The sequence below is a fragment of the Larus michahellis genome, chromosome 2 (genome assembly GCF_964199755.1).
Source record: "Larus michahellis chromosome 2, bLarMic1.1, whole genome shotgun sequence".
Lineage (NCBI taxonomy): Eukaryota > Metazoa > Chordata > Aves > Charadriiformes > Laridae > Larus > Larus michahellis.
Genome location: NC_133897.1, coordinates 72,072,338 through 72,097,807, shown reverse-complemented (window position 1 = coordinate 72,097,807; position 25,470 = coordinate 72,072,338).

Below are 25,470 nucleotides of genomic sequence, written 5' to 3'. Positions count from 1 at the left end.
ACTGTTTTTCCGCATATTGCTTGAGGAGGCCTGTCTCCATCTCTCCTAAATGAAAAATGAGTATTTGAAGTAATGTTTTAATATGGTTTTATGTAACATAACCTCAGCAGGAAAAAAAAAAAAGCATATAACTTCTTACTAAGTTCAAAGCAGTAAAAGATCTTTCATTCAATTCCAGTAGTGTCACATTAATTTATCTTTTTCTGAGTTCCACGAGTTTTGTGTATTATATAAGTAAGCACCAATATGGTTTTTGGCAGTATTTTTTTTTCTTCTCTTAGAAGTAGATAGAAGATGCATACGCTGTTTCACTAAGGATTTTGAGATTTAATGTTGTTCTGCAAAGCAAAAAACCACAAGAAATACAAGGTCCTTCAGAACAAACATTCAGGATGTCTGAAGACAACACTTTCCTTAAAGATGTCTAAGCAGCTTCCTGGGAGACTGTTGCATATTTTCTTGTGCTTCTTCCTAATTGTAATTTTAAAAAATTACTTGACTTTGCAAAGCATTTTGTTTTTACAGAACTGCATGCTCCAGTGGAACACGGCTCCCTGCAAACCTTTTTGAACAATTCTGTTTCATTATAGTACTCTGACTATAGCACAGACAACTGTGAACGATTTGGAGCTAGATTCAGGTACTGAAGAGAGGCTGGAGCTGTTTGGATCTGGAATCTAACTTCTGTTTGCGATTAACTCAGGTCATTCCACTGATATTCTCCAGCATGCAGAGAAGAAAACAATCTTTCCTGCAGCAAGTCTATCAGCCAAGTCCTGCTTGCGAGGCTCAAGCGAGTTCTAGTGACTGCATTGAGCTACATTCCTCCTTGTGCAAGGAAACGATGCTGCTTTCATGAAGCTGCATTTCCTCCCTCCCTTAGTTAGCATTGGGTTGCAACTCCCTGCTTTGTGATTTGCCCCGGTCTTTTCCATTCCCAGACCTCAGGGAGAAATGTGGCCACTCTATAGCCAGTCATTAATAAGTAAATACACTTATAAAAAAAGCAACTGAAAGATTATATGAGTAGAAGAACCTGATGTGCTCTGCCAGATGAGGGGAAAGCGAGCGAGGCTGCTGCAAAGGGAAAAACCATTTTGTAGCAGTGATTCCATGTATGTTCTGTCTTTAACCTTTCCCCTCTCTGAATATTTGCCATGTGCAAACGACATGTGTTTCACATAGAGCTAAACCATGCCATATTTCTGTATAGATTACCTATGTGTAGCGAGTACAGTCTGTGATGAAAAGCAGAGGTTTGTGTTGGTTCATATCAACATATGATCTCAGCAGTATCTAAAACATATGCTACTTACCATAGCATTTGCATGTGCATTCATATGTTTTTGTTCCACTCGGGTTATCTTAGAGCCTTAGGGCCTGCCCCATTTGCAAATGTTTGACTTGGATGGATGCAAAACTGCCATATGAAAATACAATTATGGAGGAGAGGAAGGGGGACACTTCAAAAATATGGATTATCTTCCTCCTTTCCTGTCAGTTCTGTGTCTGCATCTGTATTTATATGCACACGTTACTGTCACACCTTTACCTGGATCCCTTTCGGGACAAACACTCCTTAGGCTGCATCTTGCAGCACCATATAACGCAGTTCAAAATAGGGAATCTAAGCTGCTTCTCTCGCTTGAAATACAGGTGAGCATTTCTGTTTTCCTATCCCCATACTTTAGCTTTCTCCACTGTCATATGTGCACCTACAAGCTAATTTCCCCCATTACGAACTGGACCATCCGTGTGCACATGAATATCCACTTTGGAGGTTACGGTGAGGCAAAATTATGGTATTTTCTCTTCATGGAGCAGATGCATTGACAGTTCATAAGTTATTCATGTTCATTGCCCTCAGGGATCCATATATATAAGCTAGAGAGATATATTGGGTGCCTGCCTATCTCTTATGCCTGCCTATCATATGGCCCCCGTAACCATAATCATATCCCAATTTATGCTATATCATCATCACAATATGCTTTTGAGGAAGAGAATTGCAGCTATTCCCAGTTTTCTCAGGGCAAAAAGGGCCCTGGGGGACTTGAGCTGGTTGCCCCACGTCTCAAGAAGTTCATCCTGGCTCTCTAAAATCCCAAACTCACTCTGTCGTCTCTTGGACTTCTGTTGCCTTCTGTGCCAGAGTGTGTAAAATCTCCTACCAAACAATTATCCATCAGAAATCAGCAGATCCCAGCTTGGTGGTTGTAACTCCAGCTCTAAGTGTTGACCTTGCTCTTTTCTGAAAGGAAGGCCCTGTGTTCAGTGTGTCTCACTCAGCTTTTGCTTTCCCTTCAGCCGTCACTGAAATTTGCTTGCCAGTACTGGGCAAGGGATGGGTCATAGGTTTCAATGTCTCCATCACTGTCCAGTGATGGAGATACTGATATCAATTGTTCGGGTTCATTTAGTTTGGTTTGCATTTTGTAACAGCTTGAATGCATCACGCAAAACAAATGTATGCTTGGGTGCCTTCTTACTTCATACAAGTTTCGTGTTATGTGCATCATTCCCTGTGCTTTGTTTACTGTCAGATTTGCCTGCCTGTCCAACTCAGCTGTGGATGTCCGGCTTCTGATTTATATAGAGCAAGAGATGTACTAGTTATGTCTGAGCCTAGCTTGGCTGCTTCTGTGGAAAAACTCTAGGGAAAGCTGTGGATGCAGTGTTGAATTAATCAGGAGGAGGAAGTGTTCTTGGAAGAGGCAGCACTTCCTTTTGTGCAGGACAAGAGGTGGCCAGATGCCAAGGGTGGGGAACGGGGGCACGATTAAAGATCTAGATAAAGGAGGAAGTGCTTTTCCCTGTAACGATGAAGCATTTTCCTAAAATTCGATTTCTTACGCTGCTTGGAAATTGAGCTGTTCCACCCTTTTTTGTTGTTGTTGTTGTTTTATCTTCTGCTTCAGTTGCAGATTTTCCCTCTTACTCAGCAGTCCAGCCAGTGGAAATGAAATTTCCTTCCTCTTTGAAACTTGCAGATGCTAGACTCAGAAAAGGGCAAATGAAGGAAGAGCTCAGGCCATGCCCATTTTTGGCTGCAATTTGACCCCCCAGGGGTGGGTGACGGAGAAGAGCCCCATGACCCTGTCCAGCTTCATTCTCGGTATTACACCACTGACGTCACCAGAATTTGCTCCACGCTCAAATTTAGCCTCATCACCATTCTTTACTGAAGATCAATAATTCGCAGATGTACGTATGTGTGCATATGCGTGCACACACACACGCACACACACACACGCACACAGAGGGATTTATGGAGACAGTAGCGTGTTTCATGACTCCAATCACTACCAGGTGTTTAAGTGTAATAGGGTTACCGCCCGTTTGATATTTATACAGCAGCAGGACAAGACTTCTCCTCACCTGCCGTGTAAATTCATTTGACTTTGTAACTGTATGACCGTAGATCTCATGACGTTGCCTTTTCCCACCCCTCCACCCCCCCCACCATCGCCTTGCTCTCACTGCCTGCCCGGATACATTTCCTTTCATTTTCATGCAGAGTATGTCACCGTTTCATAACTCGGTAAATCAGATCCGTCTTTTGATTCCTCCCACCAGCACAGCTGTACATCAGAGCAGAGCCCCGTGTCCCCCGGGGTGGGATGCCTGCTGTGGCAAACGAACAAGGAAGCCACCCCGGTTCTGCACTTCTATTTACTTAGCCTCTATGTAAAAACACATATATACGTGGGTTGTTTTTTTTTTTTTTAAGTGTGCAGACATCCGCCAGAGCTAGCATTGTTTTCATTGATTGCTGCCGCCGGAGCTTTGGAGGCAGCAGTACTGATCCATATGGAAACAAGGTTTCCATAAATCTGTCAGACTTGAATTCTCTTGCAGAGCCTCATCCGGTCGCTTGCTCCTATTTTCTTTTCCGTGTTTTCAATTCCTGATTGAGTCGAGTTCAAACAAGCCACTTATTTGGCAGTGCCCTTGAAATAAAGGTCTGGTTTAATTGTGCCTCGGAAAGCCTGGGAACATAAGGTTTCCTCATGCGCTTGGAAAAAGTATATTCGCAGGTACACATGCATCTGCTGTCCCACGTCCTCTGGCACACATGGGGTAGAGCTCTCCGGCATGCCTCTTTTTAGCATGCAGGGGCTGAGTGCTTTTCAAAGCCCGGGATTAGACTCTTTCTTCTGTTAAGGAGTGGCTATTAGCACTGGATGCCTTCTGTCCTGCCTGCTGCTTTTATGCTCCATTGGCGCTGTTTCAGAAATGACATTATCGTGGGATTGAGCAGCTCAGGGGATTGAAAACGGGCGGCAGAGTCTTTCCCCTCCCGGTCCGGAGTTCATCACTGACCTGGGCTGATACTGCCTGAACGACATTAGCATCTGAAATGAGTTAGGGATCTTCTTTCCAATCCCCACCAAACACATTGCTCCTCAACACAAAATTTTGCTTTACCGGGCACCCTCTGAGGGTGCTGCAAAGACGTCCACATCTAGAAACAGTCCTTTTGGAGACGGTGTCAAGGCAGACTGGCCAGGTGGTGTGAGTATAATATGCAGATGTGTTCTCCACTGTTGTCCCCTCTCCATTTGTCACCAGCACCAAAGTTACTTGTGTACCTTGGGCTATGGGGAAAGCCTCATCATGACATTACTGAGGGACACGATGAAGAATGGATACTATGCTAGACTGAGAAAGAGGGTTGTTTGTAAGCAGAGGTATTTGCAAGTTAAATAAAATGTCTGTGCCTAATAAAGCAAGAGACTTTAGACTTTCACCGCCCATTCCTGTGTTTCTGACGAAGGTTATCGCTGTGAATTAGAAGGAAATGATGCTAATTCGTTGTCACCTTTGAGGATCAGAAGATGATGTGGCGATAATATCAAAAAGGACTTTTTTCTTCAGCTGGAGCAAACCGCGTGAAAGAGAATTTGCTTTCCATATGATACAAGATGCTACATAGATACCACATGCCTGACCTGCTCTAAAACCATCTGTCATCAGCTCTAGGCAGCGCCCATTTTTCTTGGTGGAAGAGCTCCTCCGGTTGGTTTAGTTCATGAGCCTAACAGCGCTGCAGCTGGCTTAAGCAGTTTATTAGCATTGTTTACTGTACTTTGTTGTTTAATCGGAAATACTTATAAGCAATCTAAAAACTAGGGGCTTTTCGAAGCCTTTCATGTAAGAGTGGCATTGGCATGGAAGTACAAAATCGAGACTTGCAAAGATGCAACTGAGGGCTCTGTCCTTCACTCTTCCCCTTATCTTTGTATTTTTCCCCTCTGGAACACAGAGCAGCCTTTGAGTTCTTCAGCTGTGGTGGGTTTATTATATGGCTTTTTTTGTATCTAAGGAGGTTTATTCGTTTCATTTCTACAAAGCATTCATATTTCAGGTTCCGTTCTCCTCTGGCAAACAGCAGGGTGTAAAAGCCTGTGCATCCCGCTGGGGCTCATTCCTACAACTTTTCTGCCCTCCCCTCCTCTCCCTGGCACTGAGCGTTGAATCTAAAGCCAAGCTTTCTTCGTGGCCCATGTTCATGGAGGTTACGGTGTCCGCGTGTGGGGACCTACTGAATGCAGTCTGTCATGAAACCTGTCACTCCGTACGAATCAGCTGGTGGAAGAACTTGAGGAACCACTGGACACCCATGTGAGGAACCACGTTATTAATTCCTGGCACGCAGGAAGGAAAGGGGTGGAAGAAACCCAAAGGCTTTCTTCAGGCTGTGTCACTCATGGCCATACATGGTATTGCTACCCAGGCAACACCACGGCTATTTGCCTTCCCCCTGCCTTTTTCTGTAATGCTCTCTCCATGTGCAATATTTGCCTCCCTCCTTAGTTGCCATGCTACTGTTCCTTCCCTTTTAATCCCTGCTAAAGAGTCAGTTCTCCTGTGATTTCCTCAGGAAATGAAACAAACTTGAGCAAGTTCTTGAGTCCTCTGCCCACCCCCTTCCCCTTCTGTATTCTGCACGTCTGCCTATTAGATTATAAGCGATTTGTAGAGAGGCTTAGCTTTAGCTGGAGTCTTGTACATTGTCAGCTTCATTGTCGTCAGTAAATGCACACTTTACCCAGGCTTCTTGCTTTCTTCTTTTCCTTTTAAAAATGAAACATCCCTTGAAGCTCTAAAATAAAATTACAAATCCACAAAGGTTTAACTGCGGTGCCTTAAACAGGTGCTCTATCCACTGTGCTGTTTGAACTGTGGATACTAGCATTTGTGACAATCTAAGAGCGATGCTCTGTCCATTGGAGAAAGCCTAATTGCTCTCCATGATGGCAAATAAATCCATGGAGATTTTCAAGTTAAAACTCGTATTTCAGACTAGCTGTGTTGTACGATGCACAGCACTGCCTCCACAACACAGATTTGTAAGCACATCCAATTTTCTGGACAAAGCAATGCATTGTCTCCTTTTATTAATTTTTATTTATTTGTTTTCTCTAATTGGGGCACCTGTTGAAAGAACATTTGTGTGTTCCAAAATGGAAGGCAGATAAACTACACTGCGAGAAACTGGGGCATCACTGTGACAAGCTGGTGTGACCAGACAGGAGATGCCATTTATTCATCAGGACATTAATCTTGATCTTGGAAGATGTCCTCCACTTCAGATTTCCTGATGAATATGAAAAAAATCCCTTATTTATCAAGTGTCTTTGGGCACTTCATCAAGACTTAGATTTTCTTTGTAAGAAGTTTGGAAATCTGGGCCTCAGTGTCTCCTTGCCGAAGTTCCCCATATGAAAACCTTTCTCTGTCCAACATGAACTCGGTTCCTGACTGACTGTCAGGGTTTCACAGTGAAAATCAGACTTTGCGCTGAGGCAATGCTTTGTTTTAAAAATCACCAAATGTTGCTGGTTTCAGGTCATTTTGAAATTCTGCATGATAGCAGAGCAGCTTGCAAGAATACATTTCGACAGCAAAAGTCCATGTTGAAGCTGATGGGGTGTGAGGACGCACCTAACCATTAGGATGACAAGCATCACTCAAGGCAGCCAAGGCTAAAGCAGAGACCTGGAAATCTGGAGACCTGGGCTCTCCTTTGCTCTGCAGTGGAACCAAGGTGACTCTGGGCAAGTCTCTTAATATTTCCTTCTATTCATCAGCAGCTTTACGTCATCTCCAAAGAAGGTGGGAGGGTCACGGTGACTGTGGGTTTGGGGCTTACCCCCAATTTGTGCAGAACTCACCCAGGGTCCAGCCTGCTGGACATTTTTGCATGAATAAATTTGGTTTTGTTGTAGAACTGATGGGTACCACCCACACGTCCTGCCATGGTTTTGGAGCAAATGCATAGGCTGGCCTGTTAGGGGAAGGGTGTACCTCCAGTTTGTTGAGGTGCATGGAGTGTTAAAGGGCTGACACGCAGAGAGCGTGCCCTGCTAATGGATCAGCATTTTTATAGACAGAAGGGATATGCTGTAGTTGGAGTGGTAAATCTGTAATGACAGACGTTCGTTCTATATTTGTGAATGACCTGATTTGGCATGCATGCGGTTCATTCTCCTGACAATAATGGAAACATGGTGTGAGACAGACAGAGAAATAAAGCTGTGGTTAAAGTGAAGCTATAAATTTATAAACATTTTGGTTTAAAGTATTTTCCCCACCTTAATTTCTCGCCTTGTTTAAAAAAAAAAAAAAAAAAGAAAGAAAGGAAAAAAGCAAGCCTCTGTTTGAATAGTCTTTAAAAGCTTTCAGCTCTCCTCCTCCTTCTTTCTCCTCCTCCCTCACCTCCCTCCTAAGCTCCAGAGATGAGTGTAAGACATCTGTCAAAGCTGTGGTAACGGATTTCTCCTGATTTGCAAGGAACCTAGGAATCTGTCGGAGCATCTCCGGCTGCTGCGGTCAGTCCTGTCGCCGGGCAATAGCTGCCCCGGGAGGCAAGAGTCAGGCACCGCCAGGAGACAGACCACTTTGTCCTAATGTTAATTTGTCCCTGTGCTGCAGAGAGGGGAAGGGGGGATTTCCCTACAAAAAGAGAGAGCATGGAGGGGAAGACACCGGCAACTTTAGGAAACATTAGCAGAGGCTATCGTGCCCTCAAAGAGGAGACCTTCTTGCTTTCTGCTCCATGTTTCTCCATCACTCCTTCAGGAAAAATTCCTAAACTGCTTTGGCTCAGTACCAACTATTCCTTTGGCCTCGCAGCCAGAAAAGCTCACTGGGGATGGAGAAATTGCCATACACCATGATTTTGAGAACTAATAACACATGCATGTGGTCCAGCCTTGAATTATATGAAATATGGTGCATAGCTTTCAATCCTGTTTTGTCAGAGGCCTTGACTGCTTAAAAGCTTTCCAGTCCCTCTCCTGCCTCTCTTCCCCCCCCCCCCAAATAAAATAAATCCCACACGTTTTCTCTCAACTTCCAGCATGTGTGACCGTAATTGTGTCTCGGATGCTGGCAGAGCGCCCGATCTGTCAGCCTCACCCGGGGATGGGGAAGGAGCGGGGGAAGGATGCCTGATGGATCAGATCTTCTGGGAAGGGATGTGGGGGCCGGGGGGCTGGGGCTCTTGCTCCCCCGTCCCCACGGAAGAGTGGGAGGGCAGGATGCTGCCGCTGGCCTGGGATGCACGGGGGCAGGTGGGGACCTGCCTCAGTGGCTGCTTCCTTCTGGGGGAACTGCTTGGGGCCAGTGGGTATAGCCGGCAGCAATTAGTTAAATCAAGGGGCCAGCTACAAGTGAACTAATTACATGGGTGCATTGTACTCCAGCAGCTTGTAATTCTTCTACCCTGTGTTCGTACAGATGGGTCCTCCCTCCGTAAATGAAGACACTCTTCTGTGTTAGTCACGCTGCTGGAACAAGAAAAGTGCGGTGCTGCCGTTGCAAGCGAGCAAGGTGAACCTGCTCAGTACCTGGTGCTTTTTGCATGGTTGCTAGCACAGCTATTTATGCTACTTAAAATAAATAAAGGTGTGGATCACACAGACCTCCAGAGAGGGTAACTCCTGGAAGTTGTGCAAGTGCCTGGGGGAACGGTTATCTGTCCTGATCATGACCCCTAGGAACTGATGTGACAGAAAAATCAATTTAATTTTTGAAGAATTTACCATTAAAAGACAACTCGTGGAACTTAATTGCTTGAAAGAATTTGAACTTGAAGTAAGCACAATTCTGGAAAATCTATCAGAGATAGCAGGCACATACCAGTGGGGGTAGCATCTTCCTCTACTTCTTAAGATACTAAATTTCAATGGATAAGGATTACAGGAGGCTTATGCTGTGATCAACAATGAAATAATTAGCCACCGTTATCATTAAAACATCAGTAACCACATCACATGGGTCTTCCAAGTGAAGGTTATTGAGACTGACCAGATTGGACAAAGCGCTGAGCAACCTGGTCAGATCATCAACTTGTTGATGGCATTTTCTCCTGCGCAGTGCCTTCTGAAGGAAATATTATGCATGTGGGTATAGGCAGTATGGTTTCTTCTCACTTGCATCTCAGTGACCAGGGGCAGGTGAACATTAATTGTGAATATTTCTTAGGAATATTATTTTTTAGAGGTTTGGCACTTTTTCCTTACACTTATTAAGTCATTACTCACTGTTCAATTACACCTCCGACAGTGGTTGATAGAGCAAGTCATTTATTTTTTTATCCTGTGCTAAGTACATATTTGCACGGCCTTTTTTATTTTATCTGATGATGTTATTTTCTTTCCTCATAGATGGATGCTTCCTCCACTCTTCCCCCTTCCTCCTCCTCACTTTCCCTCCTCCCACATGCTTCCAGTGCCACGATGACAGCTCTAAGGCTGCTGGCAGTCCGTTGGCTGTTACAAATCAAGGACTTTAATCACAGCATGATGCCATCATGTGAGCAAATATGATATTGATGGTGTTTGCTAATATGTTATTTTTTAAAAATGAACATATTAAAAAAAGTCTTTTAGGAGGATTTTACATATTAATGCATGGTAATTTGAATATGTGATAATACTTTTTGCATTTGGAATGTTTAATTGATAAAGATTATGTAGATAAAGATCTATAATTAACTGATAAACATTAAAAAATTAACAGATAAAGATTTATATTGTTCCTGAGGAAAATGATAACAGTTTTCCCTCTCGGCTGCACCCTTTTAAGGAGTGATAAAGGAAGAAAAATAGAAATATGGCATTTAGTCTGGCTTAAATGTAACTTGCTTTATTGTGCCATTGCTAAATTAAGGTAATTAAACTTTACACAAACTTTTTAAAAATTATTTTTGAAAAAGAGAGTGGTTAATTTCAGCCTAATTGTAATACTTTATTTTCTGGGAAACTATTCTGGACCAAGAATTGCCGTAATCATAGTAACAGATGTTGTCTCTCTGGACTTCTGTAAGGCCTTTGACACAGTCCTCCACAACACCCTTCTCTCTAAATTGAAGAGATATGGATTTGATGGGTGGACTGTTCAGTGGATGAGGAATTGGTTGGACGGTTGCATACAGAGGGTAGTGGTCAACAGCTCGATGTCCAAATGGAGACTGGTGACAAGCAGTGTCTGTCGGGTGTCCGTACTGGGACCAGTACTGTTTAATATCTTCATCAGTGACATAGACAGTGGGATCGAGCGCACCCTCAGCAAGTTTGTAGATGACACCAAGCTGTGTGGTACAGCTGACACGCCTGAGGGACCGGATACCATCCAGAGGGACTTGGATAAGCTCAAGAAGGGGGGCCATGTGAACTTCATGAGGTTCAACAAAGCCAAGTGCAGGGTCCTGCACTTGGGTCGAGGAAACCCTCAGAATCAACGAGGCTGGGGGATGAAGGGATTGAGAAAATGAAGGGATTGAGAGCAGCCCCACAGAGAAGGACTTGGGGATACTGGTGAATGAAAAGCTGGACATAAGCCAGGAATGTGTGCGTGCAGCCCAGAAAGCCATACGCATCCTGGACTGCATCAAAAGAAGCTTGGCCAGCAGGTCAGGGGAGATGATTCTGCCCCTCTACTCTGCTCTGGTGGCACCCCATCTGGAGTACTGCATCCAGCTCTGGGGCCCCCAACATAAGAAGGACATGGACCTGTTGGAGTGAGTCCAGAGGAGGGCCAGGAAGATGATCAGTGGGTTGGAGCATCTCTCCTATGAGGACAGGCTGAGACACACAACTCTCAGCCTGGAGAAAAGAAGGCTCCGGGACACCTTATAGCGGCCTTTCAGTACCTAAAGGGGGCTTATGAAGAAAGATAGGGCCAAACTTTTTAGCAGGGCCTGTTGTGGCAGAACAAGGGGTAATGGTTTTAAACTGAAAGAGGATAGACTCAGACTAGATAGAAGAAATTTTTTTTACAATGAGGTGGTGAGACACTGGCACAGGTTGCCCCGAGAGGTGGTAGATGTCCCATCCCTGGAAACATTCAAGATCAGGTTGGATGGGGCTCTGAGCAGCCAGATCTAGTTGAAGATGTCCCTGCTTATTGCAGGGGTGTTGGACTAGATGAGCTTTAAAGGTCCCTTCCAACCCAAACTATTCTGTGATTCTAGGATTCGAGGATAATCAAGGATCAAAGCCAACAGACAGTTTTCCTTCTGTACTCCTCATCCAGAACTCGTTAGAAACCACACCTTGCATAACAAAAGATCAGAGATTAAAGACTGTGCAGCCTGTCTTCATGACACTAAAAATTTTCTCACATACAAGGAAGTCCATCAAAGCTTGTCTAAAGGTTGTATGTGACAGGAAATACACGAATTTCACAGGTGGAGTGGTTAAAAGGCTTTTCCTACCAAATCGAAAGTAGATGTAGAATTAGAGCCAAATCCACCCACCAGTGGGAATTCAGTGGAAACAACTCCCTTGACTTTGCATCTGGGATTAGTCCGTCAGACCTCAGGACCTCACTCCTGCTGATTCTACCATGGACCCACCAGACCTTGCTGCCACTCTTCAAGGAGATTGCAGCCCTTAACGCCAAAAGACCAAGGACTTGGCTTGTTCACTGCTATCCATTTGCTCTCGATAGTACGTTAAACCTCCCTTATTACTGTGCCAGTGCCAAATCCAGCCTATCTTTTTTAATACATCTTGTATGCAACCATTTTCAACCACTGATGGTTTCCTTTCCTTAGCTTTTTTTTGAGGCTGTTCAATACAGACATCTTGAAATAATACTCCTGCAGAACAATGCTAAAACATAATGTTTTATGTACAGTCCTAATGATGTTGCTCCTTTAGCCTCTATGCACTAAGTATTTGCAATGTAGAATGTATTTATGATCACTTCTCCCAGTGAAAAGAGATGGTAATTATTAGTAACGTATGGAGTGTTTACCAGGTTTTTCTTAAGACCTGTGTCTTTTGCGGTGATAAGCTACTTTTGAGTCAAGACTTTTGCATTCATCTAGGTGAGTTCATTATCTTTCACTAGCTATGTTTCAAAATGAAATTTGTGCCTTCGTACTTCTGAATACAGATCTGACAGTCTTGAATCAACTACACTGCACGTGGAAGGTCAGCATAATCCCCAGGGGCTCGGATATTTTTTAAAAATGAAACGGGGCTGTCTTGTTAGCAGAGAAGCAGCATGGTTTCAACAACCCAGGACGTGCTGCTGCCAATCCTTTATCCTCCCAGAAGGTGAGAGCAGGCATCGGCCACATCCAGCCCTTCATGTTCCAACAGTTATCATCATCTTCACCAATTCCCTTTCCCAGCACAGCACTGCGTAGGAAGGCCAGCTGTGTCCAGGCAAATGCCATCTGCAGATTCTGGCCTTTCCTGAAGGCATCTCAGGTGACTTCTACAGTATGATGTGATACGTCTGTGCCACTGGTATCTCTGACTGCATGCTGACCTGCAAAGAGAAGGGCCCTTCCCACACAAGCAGAATAAATAGAGGTATGATAATCGTGTGATTATATCCAAACTAGTCAAAACCACAGTCCCAACATATCCGAATATACAACATGGGACCCCTCCCTCAGAGTTTAGGCGCTCTGCTGACAAAGAACCACAATTCAAACCCCTTTGGTTTTTTTCTTAATACAAAAACAGTCTCCCTTGCCTTGAAAAATTATTGTGGCAAGACAAATTTCACCTAATTTCACTTAGAAACATTTTTTTGTTAAGTTCTTGGTAACTGGATGATGTGACTTATTTGGAAGTCGTGTCCAAGGCAGCCAAGCCACATTACCTTTGATCTCCCTACCTGTGCTTCAAAACTGCAATCTATTTGGGCATGCTCAAGTTTAGCTTTCCCTGGCTCTGCAGGCTAGACGAACTTCAGTTGGAGAAATAGCTTTAGGAAATGTTGATTAAAAAAAGAAAAAAAATCAGTCATACTGCTCTGCTAATTACATTGGCCATATTAATGGCACAGACTGCTCATTTTCAGGCTCTGTTGGAAAGATTACCCAGAGAGGTGTTATTCTCTCAGTACAGTGTCAGATGTCACCCTGTGGGGTATTAAAGCCAAGTCAAGATTGTGTTGAAAAATATTTTTTTTCCTTCTGTACAGTAAAACATACAACACTAGATTGCATTAAAAAGAAATCCCTTTGCAGAAGAAATGTTAATGTGGGCTGCCAAATGGGAGAGATTTTCCATAGTTCACTGTTAATGTAAGACCTCAGCTCTCGTGGAACATGCTGTCCTCTAATGAACAGCTCCTTAATGAGAGTGGAGAATCAGAGTTTCGCATCTATACGAATGACAGCAAAGTTTGGAAGGTGTTGTTTCTGTTTTTCTTTCTTTTTCTTTTTAATACAAGCACTAATTGGCCTTAAATAAAACTGGGTAGAACACAATAGATTTATGATATTTTTTGTGAAGCAAAACCAGATCTCAGGCATTCAGAGAAACAGGCTCCCCTTTTATGAGGTAATTATGATTTAGTGTTTACTGTCTCCCCGTTGAGTCTGTGGGTTGCCTTTAAAGTGGCTCTGGGATGAATGTCAAAAGTGGAATTTACAGTCAAACCTTTTCAACATGTAAAATGCAGCAGACATTTATTATTTTCCTAAGTAATATTTCTTCTCTGCCTCTACGTTGCTTTTTTTTTCGAAACAACACCTATAAATTGTCCCCAGTGGACAGGTTGCTGCATCATCAGAAAGTGGTTATTTTGTAAGAGTTTGGGAAGGTTTCTAAGAATTTAGGTATTTTTCTTAGTAGCAGCAATAGTCATCTTTCAGGGTTCACTTCCATTTTCCACTTGGAAATCAAGTTGTTGATTTTAAAGGATGTAAATTAAGTATAGAAGGCGACACCTTCACACAGGCTTGCCATTAGCTTTGCTTTTCGTTTCTGGGAGAAGATTTGGGAGAAGGCTCCCTTTAGGGTTCCTTTTCACAGGGCTGTGACCTAGCCCTGGGACTTCAGTGGGACCTCAGTCTGCCATGGAACGCCGGGCCAGCGATATTGTTCTGCAAGGGCAACCAGACAGCTTGCTAGCAGCTCTCAACCTGAGCTTTTCCTAGAGAAACGGGCAATCCTAGGTCCTAGGAAATAAGGCGGTATCTCTCCCTCTTGTACCCTCTGCTCTGTGTCCATTGAATTAATTTGCACATTCAGCAACCCACCCTAATGGCAGGGAGGAGCTGTGTGCTCAGCAATCCCCGCACCTCACTCACGTCTGCGCAGCTCTCACAAAAGTCCCTCTGAAAAAAGTCTCCACGTTGCTGATTTCACACCTGCACAATTTACTTTTTGAGCTCCTTTCCCTTCCCTGACCCGCTACCAAATTCAGAAACCTTAAGTAGGATTTAGGAATGCTTTAGGAAAAAAAAATAATTACGAACAATGAAAAAAGTAGAAATTGCAAAGAATTGCAATAGCATGGCAGCGCACACCATATACTTCAGCTGCAGTGCGAGAAAAATTGTGGGCTACATGTGAATTTGGCAGGGCTGCAGGTGTTCAAATCATGCGTTTGTTCAGTCTACGGGATTTCTTCTACTTTACAGTCTTCCAGCATACAACGTCTCCAAAAGCCCAGTGGCATTGAAAAAGTGTGTTCCATCCCTGACAGAAAATAGCAATGAAAAGTCCACAAAAACCATTATCCTTTGAAACAAAGATGGAAATGCAAAGAACATGGGCAAATGGTGAACCTGCATCGGCACTTGGTCGTGCATAGCAGAGGATTAATCTAACGTAAGATCAATAAACCGAAATACTGATTCATTAAAAACCAGTACAAAACTCAGGTGGTTTATCCATGAAGATAGCTGGTTATGTGAGGAAGCCATTGATCAAAAATTGTGCTCAGTGCAGATGGAGGATGAAAATGTTCCCACTATGCTCTGGTATTATTTGGCAGAAGTCATTGAAAATTTACACAGCATTGCGACACAAAACAGCAGGTGGTCGATATAGCTAAAGGAGGACTCTTTGGAAACCCACGGCACCAAGAACCTTTATCCCTTCAGGGGAGAAGTGAATGTTAGGACTCAAGGCTGCAGGACACAACCCAGCTTACGTGCTGTGGGATGATGCTGCAGGCACCCACCCACAAAAGGGTTATTGAAGGCCTACGTGGGCCACATGTTGTTCACTAGCTTTCCAATTAAAGGGCATGGGTTGTTTCCAGTGTTACAAGCTTTGGTAATCCTCACTTATCCATCCATCTCACGTTCAAGTTGTGGTGTTGTCACCACCCCAGTTATGCAACCGTCAGCTCGAGGAGCGATTGCTAACTCTAAAACATTTTATTTATGACAAACATTGATGCAATTACTTGGAGGGATGGACAAGGCAAACAAGACACTGGTTGAGTAAGTTTTGGAAGAGCTTAAACATCTCAGGTGTCTTGGAAAATGTTCTTTCTGTGTGGGACTGGATAACCAGCAAGACAGTTAATGGTGTTTGGAAAGCCGTGCAGAAGGGATCACTCACAGGGTCTGAGGAAGAAGATGATGGTGCAGCTCAAAGAGTAAGCCTTGGATGGAATGCTGCATTTGATGAAAGAGAAGAGATAAGTACTCAAGAGAGTTACCTGAGGTTGAACCCACGGAAGAAGAACAGAGGAAGAGAGCAAAGGTGATACAAACATGGAATGACAGTCAACAGTTAGAAATCTTTCTAAATTGTTAGAGAAGGCATATAGCTAATTCTCTTTGTGTTAGAAAAAGACCTGCACATGAAGTGAAGCTTGAAGATAAAGATTACCAAGGTTATTGCAGTTCATCAAGAAATGTATAAACACAAAAAGCAAACAAAGCCATTCATTTCATGGTTTTTTTTAAAGAACTCATTGACCCCTGATGTTGCCTTTCCTGTTTCCAGTGGAATTCAACCTGTTGCACCTGAAACTGTTTTGTTTCCCTGTTCCTACAACACCTGTGCCTGATGATGACCCAGATGAACCTTTATTGCCATCCTACGTCACCTCCCAGTAGTTTCAAGGGTTCCTTTCCCATCTGTCTGTAATGTGTGTGTATGCTGTGTTTTTTTCAGGTACATTATTACTACCTTACATTTACTCTTATGTAGTTTTAATCATCTTATAATTAACCATTGTATTCATCCTGTCTTTATTTCAATACCTTCCTATGATGATAAGTGTGCATGGGGTACATCAGAGAGTTTGGTGAAAGGAGTTGAAAGATATTTCCCCTTACTTTCTGTTGAAATAACAGTTTGCAAATGCTGGCTTTGCTACTATGGGGTTCCCTTAAGAAGGCATGTGTCGGTGTTGCGGAGGGAGTGCTGTATGCTAATCCCGGTCTCACTGAGCACAACCCGCCCTTACCCAGCACTCTCGCCTACCTCTTCCTGGTGAACTGTAATTATTTGAAATTTCTGAAAGTGTTGACCACGTGGGAGGAAAAAAAGATCTCATCCTGTCTCCTTCCCTGTTTGGACGTGAGGGGAGAAAACTGAAAGCTACAGTAGTTACTTGTTTTTAAAAAAATCAGCCTTTATTTATTTCCAAAGAGGTCTGAACTGTATTATGTAGATTTGATGATGGTGTATAAAATAGTGCTAGATATGCATATGTACTTAACTTCTGAATAGATCTAAAATGCCTTCTCTCAGAGACCACTGTTTGTGCACTAATGTACTTCAGGGGTATTTTTGGTCACCAAAATATAAGGGAAAGTAAAATCCTGAAAATAGAAAGTATTATAGGGTTCATATATAAACAAAAAGCAAGACTATATTACAGAAAGCTAATAATGCAGCTGCTGTAAACCCTGAGGTTTCCATAGGAGAATTCTGGAAAATCAGCATGACGTTCATAGATGTCTCTGTGTACTTTTGCGTGTTGTTGATAATGTAGTTAATGTAGCATCATATTAAGGATCAGCACTAAATTTCATCTGTGATATACAGGAATTGGAATGACAATATAAAAAGAGTTTAGAAAAAGTAACTCAATGTGCTTACTGTGAAAAATAATAATTCAATGTGCAGCAGGAAAAGTCTAATTTCAAACCATATTCTAAAGATCCCTTCAGTGACTATACTATGATAATGTATTTCACATAATAATTTTTTTCATTTTTTCCTAAAACTTCCCTTTATTTCTCTATCAAGCTTAAGGCAGAAGTATGGGCGGGAAGAAGAGACTGAATGTTTCTTCAAAACAGCTTTTTGCTTGCTGGCTTTGACATCTGTAGCCAGGCTAGGATAGGTATGAACAGGCCAGTGAAACTGGGTAATGGTACAAGGACAAGGAAGGGTGTTCCCCTGAATGCTTAAGACCCAGCACACCTACCATTTGGCAAAAACATCGGAACTGTAGTAAAAAAAGAAGGGGGGATATTAGGGGCTGTTTAAATCAAGGCAGCTCATCTAGCTGGAAAGACAGGCATCTCCATTATGCGTATGGCCAAAGAGGTGATGGTCCCAGCTGCAGAACATGACGAGGGGCATGTGAAAGAGGTAAAAGAAGTAAATGAGAGGTCACATAGCAAAATACAGGGAGTCAGAGGAGAGCTTTGGAAACCATGTAGAGCATTTTGGGATATACAGAAGGGGGTGGTGAACCTGATAGGAGTACAAATGACGTACACGTGGTCTCATGTGTGAAGAACATTTTTAATTACAGCAAACTTAAAATTTTGGAGTATCCTTTCACAAGAACCTCAGAATATAATTGTAGCGTCTGAAGCAGAAAAGGATTAGCTGGCAAGCAGGATAATTCAAGAACAGACTTTAAAATTCTACTATTTAAAAAAAAAAAAGATGATAAAACTTTCTTGAGAAACCAAATTAAAACAATGGTGATATGTATTATTTTCAGTATGTACATGGTCAACTAAATCTGAAAAAAACTTCCAGTACATCAGACTGCCATTTAACAATGGCCTAAAAAAGGCAGGGACTTTTTTTAGAAAACCTAACTCAGAACAAATATCAGAACGTCTTTATGCATGAAGGCAGTGCATTTCATGAGAGTGCAATAAGCACGGAGAGGAGGGACAAAGTAAGGGTCCCTATGTAGCTGGAGCCAAACCATGTCATTCCCAAGAAAACAAGTGTTATTGAATTTCCAATAACACTTTCGGAAGGGAAGACAAGACCTTGAGAATAATTATTCTTGGTGGTTTTATTCCCCAAGCAAGCAAGGAATTAAAAAACAAAAATAGCAGTGAAAAAAAATTTAACCTTTCCCCCCCCACCTTGCTAAACCAAAATCTGAAAACAAAACACAGGACAGGAAACCTTTGGTGAGACCCCAGATGCAGCATTTGGCACTTGGAAGGAAGGCAAAGGGGAACGTCCGAAGTTTGACTTCCCTTGCCCCTGGGGGAAATTTGAACCCACGATCGTCTTTTTCCAGAAAAGTGCACTAACCAAGAGGCTGTACGTACGCTGGTGGCTTAGGGGTAAGGTGTTGTCCCATTTCGTGTGTGAGAGTGCGCAGTGGCGTAGGGTTAATTCAGGGGGGTTTGCAAGGAATCAAATGCTTTTTTCAGCCTCCCTGGGCAATCTGAACGGGGTTTTTAGGAAGAACAAGGTCTCTCATTCCCCATCAGGTTGCTTTTGAGGTGGTGGTGAGCATGTCTGGGGAGAAGGCAGGAGCCTATTTCCATGCAAGGGTGAATCCCAGTTCTCCCAGTCCTTTGGAAGGAGGAGAGCAGAGGACAAAAACATGCAGAAGCACCTCGTAAAGGGAGAAAAGGAAGGGTGATCCATTACCCCAAGCGGATGATCACCACACAACATATGGAATTAGAGCCTAGAGCAGATGGGCAGGTCTGTGCCGAAGCAGGAAATCTTTACATTCCTACTTATAAAATCAGGCAGAGCCTTAGCCATTCAGCTGTATTTCCTTATAAGCAGGGTTTGTATATCGGTTCCACCAAAACAAAAGGGCAAATAAAGTTCCCCCTGCTCTGGTAACGGGAGTCCACTAGAGATAGACTTTAGCATTATGCAATAAATACGCTCCCTTCAGGAATGCTATCAGATATTTGGACTATTCTGCCAGGCAGAGCGTAACCGAGGCGAGTGTGCCAATTTACCTGGGCTACTTTTAAAGATAGTTTGCTATGGAGGTTCTCAAAACCTTTTCATTCTCTGACTCCAGGATTGTCTGAAATATCTGCAGGGTTTTTTTTATTTATTACTGATTTTCCATGAGGAATAATTAACTTCATAACCTCCCCAAGCCTGCGTGCATGTATGCATGCGTGTCTTTCCTCCTCGTAAGCCAACATCCCTGATATATAGATAATTTATGAAAACAGAGTAGACGCTTTTTAATAATTAAGTAATAGATAATAGGAGGGGACTTTTTCCAACAATGTACAGTGGCTTTGAAGCAGAACACAACCCTGAAAGGTTAGTGGCTGTGGATAAATTACATTTAGAAAAAGAAAACCCGAAGAAAGCTGCTACCCTGACACCGTATCATTAAGTAAATCAAAACACTGAAAAGGTTCTTTTTATTTTGCAATGCATGCGCTTCATTGCAGTAACGTGTGAGCAGTAGTCCTGTGGCAAAAAGCCAACTGACTGCCCCAGACTAAATCACGTAGCATCAACACGGCCTATTCTCTCTAAATTACAGGGCAAACAATAACACAGGTAAAATTAGCCCCAGCTGTAATTATACAGCAGAAGTGTGTCGAGGACGTAGAATGATAAACGGCAAATGCAGAACGTGTTGTGTTGTATCATGTAATCTCTCCTGCTGCAGAGCTGAAAAACAAAGGGAGAGTTGTGCCTTGTTTGTCTAACATGCTCTATATCACAAATTAGAGATCCTTCCTAATTAAGATATTGTTAAATTTCCTTTGTTAACAAATTTTTAACAATGTTAATTAGTGATCATTGATGACATTTTAACAATGTTAATTAGTGATCATTGTTCATCTAACAAACAATTAGGGTGATTTGCGCTGCAGTTCTCAGGCACAGAAGGGCATCCCAGAGCCTTCCTGCCTTTTTACCCCCAGGCTGCTTGAGCCGAGGGAGGGCATCTGGGAATGCTAATGCAATACGTAGCCACTCATTTAGCAGAAGCATCGCAGGGAAATCATGTCTGGCTTATGAACGTTTAATAGTTCAAAACAGCTGTAGCTTCACAAGGATGTTCTCATCACACAAGTGCCCTGTGAGGTCACTCGGGCCATTTTTGCACTAATGTAATAGAAGACAATATGAGGTACACACAGACGTGCATTTCCCACTTACTAATTCTCGTCCAGCTGCACGGATGGCAGCGGCTCTTGGAGGCCTGAGGTTGTCAGGGTGGTCGTGTTTTTACTGTGGTGTCATTGAACTCCAGCCATTTTCTGGTCTACGTGCTGGTGAAAGGCGTAGCAGCAGCAACGCGTGCTGTGGCCCACGTGCCTGCTGCCCTCATGAAAACCAGGACCAAAAGCATCGGAACAAGAACCGCTGTCACCTTTGCAGCACCAGCCTCAGAGCTGCAACATCACATTGCTTTGTAAGAAGCGTCCCAGAGAAAGAAGGATGTTAGCATCAAGAGTTATGAAGCAGCTTGAGAAATCAGCTTGTCAGTTAGACCACAGGAGCATAGAAATTGGACTGTGTTTCCTGGCGCGGACAAGCAGAGGGCTACAGGCTCTGGCAGATGTCAGGCTCGATGCACATTTCCTCTCCGCAGTGGTCAATGCATTATCTCCAGCTGGAGCCAAAAGACCTATCTTCTACCCAACAACTTCAGGGGAAGTTGGGTTAGATGCTAGTTCAATTAAAAAAACAAAACAAAACAAAACAAAAAAACAGAAAGAAAGAAAAATTATGAAGACTTGAAGACTTACACTGGATGGTTTGGAGGTTGAGCGGTGGGATAAGAATATTGCTCGAGAAACCACCTGCTCTTGTCCTGCTGCAAGTGATAGCAACCCTGGGGCAATCAGAGGTAGGGCTACCGTGCAAGCGTTGGCCAGTAATGCAGACAGGGTGCCAGCAGCTGCCCATGTTATCACTGTGCTTGTGCTTTTGCTCCAGATGAGGTTAGACAGCCTGAGTGATAAAATATCAGTGTATGGTGTATGTCAGTGCTCCTACGGCAAGCGTTGTCAGTGGACCACCGGAGTAGCTGTGCGATATGGAAGGCTCTTAGCATGGATTTTGCTGCTGGGGGTGTCACCATGCTTACTATAGCGCTGGGGCATAAATGCGCTTTTCTGTGAGCCTTGCCTAGGCAAACGGGCTTGCACCTAGCTGCATTACAATTTCTTCTCTCATTTTATATTTGTCTACAGCATAAATACCTGCTGTCCACCTGTGGTTCAGTTGTGTAAATTTAACTTTTGTTCACGTTCATAGTTTATCCCCTCTGTGATATGAACCCAGAATTGTTTGCATGTTGCTATACGTAAATGTTTCTGCAGCAAATAGTAGATGAAAATGAGTGCCAAAACCCATGCAACGTCCTCTAAATGTTAACTGTAGATTTGGAAAATCATTGCTTATGCAAGCTTGACATAACAGATATGTTCTTGCATTGTCCAGGTTAGTGGATAGCATTGATATGATTAGATTATAAGGGCGAGCCATTAATCCCTCCTTTTCCTGATTATTATTGACAAAATTGGAGTGTAAACTAACACTAACCTGCTTACTTCCAGCTACGTTCTCATGAATTTAAATGTATCAGTCTATCAAATTTACATTTATAAAATGCCCTTCATTCAAGGACCTCAGAATGCAAGAGGCAATCAATAAAAAAATAAAATTGGTAGCCTTGATTTGGTAAGAATAATTCAGCTTAGGAATTTAGGGAATTTAAGATTTTCTGTTGGCCCTTTACACTGGAGTTGAGAGGGATACACCTGAGTTATGTCTTTCACCTCACCACTTGGTATTGTTGATTTTGTGCAAATCTAAGTGCTGATAGAAGCAAGGGATTACTAGTGCTTGCTAGAATAATGTTCTGTACCTGTTTTTCCATCAGAGTAGCACTCTTTTGACCAGGCATTCCCTGGGCATGGCAGTATGTTTCTTTTCAGCAAAGCCTTCCAGTTGCAAAGACTGTATTTCAGCAGAGACTTCCAGTTACTCTAAAAGGAGTAGCAGTTTAGGGATGCCACTAAGTGGCTGCAGGGAATGGCTGTGAAGCTACTCACCTTACTTTCTGCACAGAAACTAGATGCCGACCCTTGGAAAAGAAGCCAAATGTCCTATGTGTTATGACAGTAACTTGTTCCCAGTTTTCCAAGTCGAGAACGTGCAACCGGGAGCCTAAAATCACATTTTAAAGAGCAAATGCATTTTGAGCTGCAGGGCCCATCTATGTCAGGTTTGGACGGGAGTATCTGACTTTAAATATCCACATTTGGTGAGGTGGGAAAGGGAACTGATAAACGCTTCCCTGTGTTTCTGGGTACCTTTTTGTCATAGGGCAGGGAAATTTTATTACCTTTTGTATTATGGATTATGATTGTCAGACATAGATGTGAAAGTCAAAACGTATTTTGACTTCCATGGGGACAGATGGAAATTGTAAACTGATTTTCACCTTTAAAAAATGACCAATCTCATTGTTAAATTAGATTAATTTGTTCTGTTGCTATGACTTTGCTGTGTTCTAGATTCCAAGCAACTGTCATTTCTTTTTCCAAAACAGAAGTAGGTATCCCTAAGGGAAAGTGGAAATGTTTTGTGAAGATAATGCTGGCAATACGTTAGCTGTGGAGGAGAGGGCTATAATTAGAGATCCATTTGCACCCAGTAATCTTCTGTTAGCGTTTGTAAGCGACAGTAAAGTGCTGCATTCCCAGCGTCCTGTGGATTTACACATTTACTATTTCTCTGAGTCTTCATACCCCACTCCTAAAGTCAATTGTTTCTGGCACTATTATATGACTCTGAAGTTCTGGTTTCTAAGCACGGTATTCCCAAGAGCCACGGCAGAAACATGGGACACCTCAGCAGCAGAGAAAGGCTAAAAAATTCCCTTTGTGCTCAGAGTAACCGACTTTCTGTGCTGGTCAGAAGTCATCGGTAAGCATTACCTACCCAGCACCTCTATGACCGCTGACTTGTGTTGTAATATTAAACAAGGCTTCTCTTCTGTTAGGCAAAGGTAGCAAGCAAGGGAAGAAAAAGGCTCCTCGGTATTTGATCTGCTGCTTTCTTATTTCAAATAGCTCATGTAGACCTGCTCCTGAAAATCTGCTGGACTTTCTTACAACCATCCTGAGGTTTGGAGATTCTTGAGTCTGGAAGGGGTGAAGAGTAGGATGAGGGAACAACCTTTCTTGCCCAGTGTATCTGCCTTATTTATCTGATTTCACAAAAGAAAAGCTAATACCATCTATGCAGACACACAGTCTTCCAGGTTACACTGAAGGCCAAACATTTTGGGAGTGAAATCATCAAATCATAGAAGCATACATTAGTTTGGGTTGGAAGGGACCTTTAAAGGTCATCTAGTCCCGCCCCCCTGCAATGAGCAGGGACATCTTCAACTAGATCAGGTTGCTCAGAGCCCCGTCCAACCTGACCTTGAATGTTTCCAGGGATGGGGCATCTACCACCTCTCGGGGCAACCTGTTCCAGCGCTTCAGCACCTTCATTGTAAAAAGCTTCTTTCTTCTATCTATCTAGTCTGAATCTACCCCCTTTTAGTTTAACCGTTACCCCTTGTTCTGCCACAACAGGCCCTGCTAAAAAGTTTGTCCCCATCTTTCCTGTAGGCCCCCTTTAAGTACTGGAAGGCTGCAATAAGGTCTCCCCGGAGCCTTCTCTTCTCCAGGCTGAACAACCCCAGCTCCCTCAACCTTTCTAGAGTTCCCTTCTCCAGGATCTGCAGGACCTAGGTATTTTAGTGACTTGCAGTGCATGGATATTACAGTGGAGATGTAACACCCGCCGGTCTGCTCTGCTTAAATACCAGTGGTCGCAGAGGGACTGCTAGCCCACAGGATGAATAGAAGCTTCCCTTGATCCTTCCAGTTCCACTGGGCATGGTTCTCACGCGCTTTCATGTGAGCCCTTCACAGCAGCCAACTTAACTGGAATTAGCTGCTTTCACTGAAAACTAACAAGTCATTCAGAAAATGTATTAAAAAAAGAAACAAACCTCCTAAAAAAAAAAAAAAAAAAAAAAAAAAGAACAAAAAAACAAACCCCCAAAACCCTAACCAAACCAAAAAACCCCACAACTGTGCTGGTGCAAGTAATTTGCACACTGCAATATTTTATGACAGAGCTTACATTCTTGGTCATTTCCCAGCTGGAGGATAAAGAAAGAAATCACAGGAAAAACTGGAGTATTTAGATCCACATCACAGGCAGAAATGCTGTTAAATGGTCAAGAAAATTCCAGTGGAAGTGCATATTTGTTTTCTTAAATGGGGATAGATAAATAGCGTAACATAAGAAATCTAAATCAGTATTTTTTATTTGTACAGAGAGCAACATTTCCTGAGTTCTTTAATCAGTCGCAACTGTACCACATAGCACAATCAAAAGATGTTCTTCTAAGTTTTTATATTTAATGCTAATACATAAATAAACTGTCTGAAATATAAGAAACCAACTTGAAATGCACAGTCGTGTTGTCTGCTCTTCCCTGTTCTTTGATCTCTTGGCTTAGAAGGCTGCTGCATGGGAAAACATGTGGAGCATTCTTCCTGACTGAAATATTGGTATTTTATATTGCTATGAATTTGTGAGTGGATAATTAGCTTCTAATTCCTCCCAAGTGGCACTCTCCTGTTTTTCTCTCTTCTGCTCTCCTCCATCTTCCCCAACTCCACTATTCTTTTCCTCCCTGTTCCCACTCTTAGTTTTGTCACCAGTTTTTATCTCTTCAGACCCTACTGCAACTTTGTTCACCCTTTCTTATCTCTCTGTGTTCTGCCTCGGTGCCCTTCTCCCATGCGTGATGCCTCCTTTTCACCACATCATCCCCTGGCCAGGTCTCAGCTCCCTCCCTCTCTGTCTATTGCTCTGTGGTCACCCTTTTCCTGCTCATTTCCTCTCTCTGCTTTTATTTTCCTTCTGCTCGGATGCGTGAGCCATAACTAACGACCACCTGCCTTATCAGGAAGGCAGGTACTTTAGGAAGGCCCTAGTTAGCTTTATGGTCTGTGGGCTGCCT